Source organism: Sapajus apella, unplaced genomic scaffold (assembly GCF_009761245.1).
Source record: "Sapajus apella isolate SASKATOON/1434 unplaced genomic scaffold, GSC_monkey_1.0 scaffold105, whole genome shotgun sequence".
Taxonomy (NCBI): Eukaryota; Metazoa; Chordata; class Mammalia; order Primates; family Cebidae; genus Sapajus; species Sapajus apella.
The window spans coordinates 4,265,553-4,274,808 of NW_022437045.1; the positions used below are offsets into that span (position 1 = coordinate 4,265,553).

Below are 9,256 nucleotides of genomic sequence, written 5' to 3' on the forward strand. Positions count from 1 at the left end.
TGTGTGTGTGTGTGTGTGTGTGTGTGTGTGTGTGTGTGTGTGTGTGTATATATATATATAAAGAATTTATATTCATGAAGAATATTGATCTATAGTTTTCATACAATATCTTTGGGACATATTTTATTTTCAATTTTCTGGATGTTTATGTAGAATTGGTATTATTTCTTCCCTTACTATTGCTGGAATTCTACAAGGGATCCATCTGAGTCTTGTTTCCTTTGTGAAAAGGTATTTGAAATGCAATTTTTTAATAGATGAAGGACTATTCAGATTATCTATTTCTTCTTCAGTGAGCTTTAGTAGTTTATATCTTTTGATGTGTTTTTAATCTAATTTATTGAATTTATTGGAATACAGTCATCACCGTATTCTAACACCTTTAATATTTGTAGAATGTGTACTGATGTCATCTATTGCATTCCAATATTGGTAAATTCTGTCTTTTCTCCTCTTATACTGATCAGCCTGACTACAGGTTATTTTTCCACATTCTTAAGGTAAATGTTGAGTTTGTTGATTTCAGACCCTTATTCTTTTCTAATAGAGATATTTAATGTTGAAAATTTCCACCAAATTCTATTCTAGCAGTGTACCGTTAAATCTGATATTTTGTCCTTTCTTTCTTATTCATTTATAAGTGTTTTATAATTTTCCTTTTGACTTCTTCTTTGACGTGTAGGCTATCTATAAGTCTGTTACTTACTTTTCCAGTATTTTGGAATTTTTCATGTATATTAATTTCTAATTTCATGGTGGTCAGAGAAAACAGCTGTATGACTCAATTCTTACCAATTTAATGAGTATTTTTTATGGCCTATCATATGATCTATCAAGGGAATATGGTGTATTTTGCTGTTCTTTGTTACAATGACCTATAAATATTAACTGGGTCAAATTTGTTAATAGTGCTCTCCTATCTTCTATATCCTTACTGATGTCTATTTATTGGTGCTATTATTGAGGGAGAAGTATTCAAATTCCTAACTGTAATTGTGGATTTGTCTATGTATTCTTGTAATTCTATCAGTTTTTGCTTTTAAGTACATATGTTCCTCAACAGTGTGGCTGTCTGGATAAACTAAACCCATTGTTTGAACTTACAGTGTGTTTACCTGTGCACAACTTCGTAAGTCAAAAATCATACTGACTATCCCTTTTGCACATTGAAAAGCTGAAAATTTGTAAGTCAGGGCTGTTCGTATTTTGAAGCTCTGTCATTAGTCGCATAAATATTTAGGATTATTATGTTCTCTTAGTAAAATGACCGCTATCATTTTTAAATGGCCTTTTTATCCCTGGATGTGGCTTTTCTATGGAATCTACATTGTTTTATATTAAAATAAGCACTCTAGTTGTCGTTTTTTTGAAATTAATATTGGCATAATGTATTTTTCCATCCATTTGCCTTTTTTTTTTTTTTTTTTTTTGAGACAGAGTCTCACACTGTCACCCAGGCTGTAGTGCAGTGATGCGCTCTCGGCTCACTGCAATCTCCACCTCCTGGGTTCAAGCAATTCTGCCTCATCTCCCAAGTAGCTGTGACTACAGGCATGTGCTTAATTAAAAAAAAAAAAAAATTGTTTTTTTTTTGTATTTTTAGTAGAGATGGAGTTTCACCATATTGGCCAGAGGATGGTCTTGATCTCCTGACCTCATGATCCACCCACCTAAGCCTCCCAAAGTGCTGGGATTATAGCCATCCATTTACTTTTAACTTTTTTGTATTTTTTATGGTATTTGAAGTGTGTTTTTATAGACAGCATATATTTAAGTATTCATTTATTTTTTAAAATCTACTTCAAAAGTTTTGTCTTTTAAGTGAGATAATTAGACAATTTTCACTTGATGATATGGTTGGATTTAAACCTACCATCTTGATATTTGTTTTCTAGTGGGTCCATTTGTTCTTTGTTCCATCTTTTTTCTTTTTTTTTTTTTTTTTTTTTTTTTTTTTTGCTATCTTTTCGTTATTTTTGTGGCTCCTATGTCTAGTTTATTAGCTAATTAGCTATAATTATATTTTGTGATTCTAGTTATTACTTTGAGATTTATAGTATTTCTCTTTAACTTACTTGAGTCTAGCTTCAAATATTATTGTATCCTTTTATGTATAGTATAAAACTGCCTTACTATTTCTTCTCGCCACGCCTTTGTGCTATTATCATACAGTTTAGTGTAATATATATGTGTGTGTATATATATGTATATACATGTATATATACACATATATACATATGTATATATGTATGTATATATGTATATACATATATATGTATATACGTATGTGTATATGTATATATGTGTGTATATATATACACACATATATACATATTTACTCCCACACTACATTATTTTTGTTTCTTTATCACCTAAGAGATTTCTGTAACAAGAAAATTTTCTTATACTTGTATTGCCCACACAGCCGCCATTTCTGGTATCTTCATTTTTTTGGGTAAATATAAATATATTTCTATCTGATAAAACTTTCCTTATGCCTGAAGGACTTCCTTTAATTTGCTGGTCTTTGATTTTTCAGCCTTTGTACATGTGAAAACATCTTTATTTTTGTTATTTTAAAGTTTACTCTTAAATGACAAATGGTTTTATACATTTATGGGGTACATGATGCTTTGATATATATACACACACATACACACTGTATGATGATTTAACATATCCATCACCTCACACACTTATCAGTTTTTTTTTTTTAGTAGTAAGAACATTTAAAATTTATGTTCTTAACAGTCTTCCATTTGACAATACATTATTATTCACTATTGCCTCCATGGTTCACAGTGGATCTCCAGAACTTATTCCTCCTGTCTAGACTTTTTATCCTTTAACCAATATTTCTCCATTCCTCACCCCACTACCACCCACCCCAGTCCCTGGTGACCTCCATTCTATTTTTGATTTCACATAAAAGTGAGATCATTCAGTATTTGTCCTTCTGTGCCTGGTTTATTTTGGTTAGCATGATGTCTTCCACATTCATTCATGTTGTTGCAAGACTGCCATGTGGAGGGCAAGACTGCCATGTGGAAGACTGAATAGTATCATGCTGTCATTTTATTTACTATTTAATAGTACCACATTTTCTTTATCCATTTATCAGTTGATATATATTTAGGTTGACTCCCTATCTTTACTATTGTGAATAACACTGAAATAAACATGGATGAGTGAATATATCTTCATTTCCTTTAGATATATGCTGAGAAAGAGAATTGTTGAATCACACAGTAGTTTTGTTTTCAATTTTGGGGAGAACCTCCATACTGTTTTCCAAAATAATTATGCTAATTTACATTCCCCCCAACAATGTACAAGAGTTCCCTCTTCTGTACATCCTTGTTAACACTTGTTATCTTTTTTTTTTTAATCAAGACTATTCTAACACATGTGAGGTGGTATCTCATTGTGGCTTTAATTTGCATTTCCCTGATTGATTATTAGTGATGTTGAACACCTTTTCATATACCTGTTAGCCATTCATATGTTTTCTTTTGAGAAGTATCTATTCAGGTTCCTACCCATTTTTTAAATTGGTTGTTTTCTTGCTATTGAGTTGTGGAACCAACCCAAATGCCCATCGATGATAGACTGGACAGGGAAAATGTGGCACATATACACCATGGAATATTATGCAGCCATCAAAAATGATGAGTTCGTGTCCTTTGTAGGGACATGGATGAACCTGGAAACCATCATTCTCAGCAAACTGACACAAGAGCAGAAAATCAAATACTGCATGTTCTCACTCATAGGCAGGTGTTGAACAATGAGAACACATGGACACAGGGAGGGGAGTGCTACACACTGGGGTCTGTTGGGGGGAAATAGGGGAGGGACAGCGGGGGGTGGGGAGTTGGGGAGAGACAGTATGGGGAGAAATGCCAGATATAGGTGATGGGGAGGAAGGCAGTAAATCACACTGCCACGTGTGCACCTATGCAACAATCTTGCATGTTCTTCACATGTACCCCAAAACCTAAAATGCAATAAAACAAATTTTTAAAAAAATTTCTTAAATATTTTGGATATTGGCCCCTTTTCAGAAGTGTGGTTTGCGAATGTTTTCTCCCCATCCCATAGATAGTCTCTTTACTCTGTTGATTGTTGCCTTTAGTGTGCAGAAGCTCTTTAGTTTGGTGCAATCCAAGTAATCTACTTTGCTTTTGTTGCATATATTTTGGGGGTTGTATCCAAAAATATTTGCCAAAGCCAACATCAAGAAGCTCTTGCTCTGTGTTTTCCCCTAGTGGTTTTATAGTTTCAGGTCTTATAAGACATTAACCCATTATGATTTGACTTGTGTACATGGGACAAGATAAGGGTCTCCTTTCATTCTTCTGTGTGTTGATATCTAATTTTCCCAACATTTTGAAGAGAATGTCCTTTCCTCATTGTATGTCCTTGACAGCTTTGCTGCAAACCAGTGGACTGTAGCTGTGTGAGCTCTGTTTTCTATTTATTTGGTCTATATGTCTGCTTTAATGACAGTATGGGCTGTTTTGATTATTATAGCTTAATGGTACATTTTCAGGTCAGGTAGTGTGATGCCTCCAGCTTTGTTTTGCTCAAAATTGCTTTGACTATTTGAGGCCTTTTGTTTTTCTATACAAACTTTAGGGTTGTTCTTTTCTATTTCTGTGAAAAATGTCATTTCAATTTTGACAGGGATTGCACTGAATCTGTAGATCACTGGGCAATATGAACATTTTAACAATGTCAATTCCACCAATTCATCAACACTATATATTTTCATTTATTTTTGTCTTTATTAATGTTTTATAGTATTCAGTGTATGGTTCTTTCATACACTGAATGTATTTGGTTAATCATATTCTTGGTTAAATGTATTTCTAAGTTTTGTTTTGTTTTGAGATGCAGTCTTGCTCTTTAGCCAGGCTAGAGTTGCAGTGGCATGATCTCGGCTCACTGCAACCTCCTTCTCCTGTTTTCAAACGATTCTCCTGCCTCAGCCTCCCAAGTAGCTGGGATTACAGGCATGTTCCACCATGCCTGGCTAATTTTGTATGTTTAGTAGAGATGGGGTTTCCTCCATGTTGGTCAGCCTGGTCTTGAACTCCAGACCTCAAGTGATCCACTTGCCTCAGCCTCCCAAGGTGCTGGGATTACAGGCATGAGCCACTGTGCCCAGCCAGTTTATGTTTTAATGCTGTCACAAATGAGATTGTATTCTTGATTTCTTTTGTGATTAGTTTGTTGTTAGTGTATAGCAAATATGCTCATTTTAATATGTTAATTTCATATCTTGCAACTTTACTGAAATCAAATCCAGTCAAAGACACTACATAAAAAGACAATTATAGGCCAAAATCTCTGGCAAACATACATGCAAAAATCCTCAACCAAATAAATACTGGTAAACTAAATTCAAGACTTTAAAATGTTATTCACCAGGTTTCTCATTTAATTTTGTGCTGTTATAACAAAATATCTGAAATGAGGTCATTTATAATGAACCAAAATGTATTGGCTCACAATTCAGAAGGCTAAGTCCAAGATCAAGGGTCAGGTATCTGACAGGGGCCTTTTCTGCTGCGTCATTCTATGACAAAAGGGCAAAGAAAGGGCAAGAAGGCCGGGTGCGGTGTCTCATGCCTGTAATCCCAGCATTTTGGGAGGCCAAGGCATGTGGATTACCTGAGGTCAGGAGTTTGAGACCAGCCTGGGCAACCTGGTGAAACCTCGTCTCTATTAAAATGCAAAAATTAGCCGGGTGTGGTGGCACACGCCTATAATCCCAGCTACTCCGGAGGCTGAGAAGCCTGGGAGGCAGAAGTTGCAGTCAGCCAAGATTGCGCCATTGCCTTTCAGTCTGGCTGACAGAGCTAGGCTCTGTTTCCAAAAATAAAGTGGGGGGGGGGGGGCAAGAGATTAAACTTGCAGCCTTAAGCCCCTTTATAATCAACCTTAATCCACTTATAAGTGTGAAGCCCTTATAGCCTAAATATCTTCTATTAGGCTCTACCTTTCAACGCTTAGATTGGAGATTAAGTTTCCAATAAATGATTTTAATTAAAGTATTTACTTTTGAGAGAGGGTCTCCGTCTGCTACCCAGGCTGTAGTACAGTGGTATGATCATGGTTCACTGCAACGTCAATCTCCCAGACTCAAGTGATTCTCTCACCTCAGCTTCCCGAGTAGCTGGGACTACAGGTGTACACCACCATGCCCAGCTAATTTTTTGTTATTATTATTATTGTAGAGACAGTCTCACCATGTTACCCAGGCTGGTGTTGAACCCCTGGGCCAAAGCAATCCTCCCACCTTGGCCTCCCAAAATATTGAGATTACAGGTGTGAGCAACGGTGCTCAGCCCACACATGCTTTTTTGAGGACACATTCAAACCATGCCATTTTTTTGCCCCTGGCCCCCAAAATTCATGTCTTTCTCACAAAATTCATGCATTTCATCTAATATCCCCCAAAAGTCTTAAATCATTCCAGCATCAACTCGAAAGTCCAAACCCCAGAGTCTGATCTAAATCAGATATAAGCGAAACTCAAGGCAGGATGGCAAGGAGACAGTTTCCTTCAGGTATGAGTCTGTGGAATCGAACAAGTATGTTCTTCCAAAATACAATGGTGGGACAGGCAGAGGATAGACTTTCCTAAGGCAAGATAGGTAGTCAAGGAAGTAATCATGTCCTTGGGACTCAGCAACTGCAACATCAACACAACAAACCCCAAAACCATGTCCATGGAACGTAAAAACCAAACCAATACCCTGGGCGGAAGTACGGACCCCGGGCGGAAGTACGGACCCCGGGCGGAAGTACGGACCCCGGGCGGAAGTACGGACCCCGGGCGGAAGTACAGATCGCGCACTGGCATGGCAGCGTGACTATGGGGGAACTGGGGGGAAAAATCAACTGGCCCCGAGTGGAGCTGAAGAAAAAGCTGTTCAGTGCAGGCGGGTGTTGAACTGGGAGCGGCGTCTGAGCCACAGGGTGGTTGAGGCTGATCATGGACACCACCTCAGGAAGCTGACACCCAGTGCATGGCAAACATTATTCTGTAGGGGAAGAAGAGCAGAACACTCCTCCAGCAGATCCGGCTTGCCCAGAAAGAGAAGGCAGCCATGGAAGTGGAAGCCCCCTCAAAGCCAGCCAGGACTAGTGAACCACAGCTCAAAATGCAAAAGAAGACAAAAGCCCCCCAGGATGTAGACATGAAGGACTTGAAGATGAGAGCTAAACCTCTTCCGCTAGAAGATTCTCAACTGGAGCCAAAAGGACTCAGTGGTTGTTTATATGACGTTAGCAAAAGCAGCGCCCCTTTTCACTCTCCAGATTTCTTCCTTCCCAATGGCCTACTGACCTCCCCTGGAGCGATGTCTTTGGGAAGAAGAGGGTACAGAAGGAAAATTGGAGAATGGCCTCTCTAGCAGTCAACTCCGTTTGTAATAAAGCCCTAGCACTCTGGAAAAACAACAGCAAACAAACAGCACACGCTACTGGCTTCATAGTCAAGCTCATCCAAGCAGAACTATCTTCAGGATTTTTTTTTTTTTCCTGTCACCCAGGCTGGAGTGCAATGGCGAGATCTCAGCTCACTGCAGCCTCTGCCTCTCGGGTTCAAACAATTCTCCTGCCTCAACCTCCCAAGTAGCTGGGATTACAGGTGTGTGCCACCACACATGGCTACTTTTTGTGTTTTTAGTAGAGGCAGGATTTCACCATGTTGGCCAAGTTGGTCTCTAACTCGTGACCTCGTGATCCACCCTCCTTGGCCTCCCAAAGTGCTGGGATTGCAGGAGTGAGCCACTGCATCTGGCCAGGAAATTTATTCTGTAGACAGTATGCACATTTTAATTTTACTTGTCTTCAGACTGACCCATGTACCCATTATAATAGTACAAAACACACCACTGAGAGGAGATTTAAGATGTGAATGAGACATGTAATGTATACACAAACATGTACATGGCTGGGCACAGTGGCTCATGGTTGTAATCCCAGCACTTTGGAATGCTGAGGTGGGTGGATCACTTGAGGTCAGGAGTTTGAGACCAGGCTAGCCAACATGATGAAACCCTACGTCTACTAAAAATACAAAAATTAGGCGGATATGGTGGCACCTGCCTGTATTCCCAGCTACTTGGGAAGCTGAGGTAGGTGAATTGCTTGAACCTGGGAGGCAGAGATTGCAGTGAGCAGAGATTGCCCCACTGCAATCCAGCCTGGGCGACAGAATGAGACTCCTCATCTCAAAAACAAAAACAAATCAAGCATATACAACAACTGAGCATGTGCACTCAGAGAAACACCCATAACATACTTACTATTAGTTTGATGTAAAAGTAATTGCGGTTCTGCCATTAACAATACAGCAAAAACTGCAATTACTTTTGCATCTACCCAATAGCAATGCCTTTTTCCACCCCCTTATGAATAATCATGTAAGACTCCCATAAAGAGAGTTTCCCTTGTAACAGTCAATGCTGTCTCACTCTTAAGCAGCCTACTCTGACTCAGCTCTCAGAGTGCACTTTTGTTTTTGCACCTACCATTCAGAGTATACTTATTCTTTTGCAATATGTTGCTTCATGCTGTTTATTGCTGTGTATCTCTTGTTTACATTCTTTTAACCCAGAGGACAAAAACCTAGGACTCAGAATCACCATCAACATCCCATTCCAAAAGAAAGAAATAAGCAAGAAGAAAGAGATAACTGGTCCCAAATAAGTCCAAAAATCAACTGAGTAGACAATGTTATTACTATCTTTTCAGACAGGCTCTCACTCTGTTGCCTAGGCTGAGTGTAGTAGCTAGATCACAGCTCACTGCAGCCTCAACCTGCCAGGCACAAGTGATCCTCCCACCTAAGCCTCCAGAGTAACTGGACTACAGGTACACACAACTATGCCCAACATTTATATATATATAAATCCCAAAGTGCTGGGATTACAGGTATGAGTGACATTGAGCCTGGCCAACAACATTAAATTGTAAAGCTCAGAGATAATCCTCCTTGACTTTATGTCTCACCTTCTGGGCACACTGGGGTGGGAGTTGAGCCCCTAAGGCCTTAGCTAGTCCTACCCCTATGGCTTTGCTGGGTTATATGGGTTGGAGTCGGGTGACTGCAGCTCTCTAAGGCTGGTGTAGAACATTGTAGCTCTAGTGTCTTGAGGGTGGACCCACCTTTATAGCTCTTAGTCATTGCCCTATTGGGGGCTCTCTATGGTGGCTCCAGCCCTGCAACAGTCCTCTTCCT

At 39.0% G+C, this 9,256-nt stretch overlaps 1 pseudogene; it reads left to right on the forward strand.

Moving 5' to 3' along the window:
- Positions 1-6,777: 6,777 nt before the first annotated feature.
- Positions 6,778-7,461, forward strand: LOC116536913 (annotated as a pseudogene).
- The last annotated feature ends 1,795 nt before the right edge of the window (positions 7,462-9,256 follow it).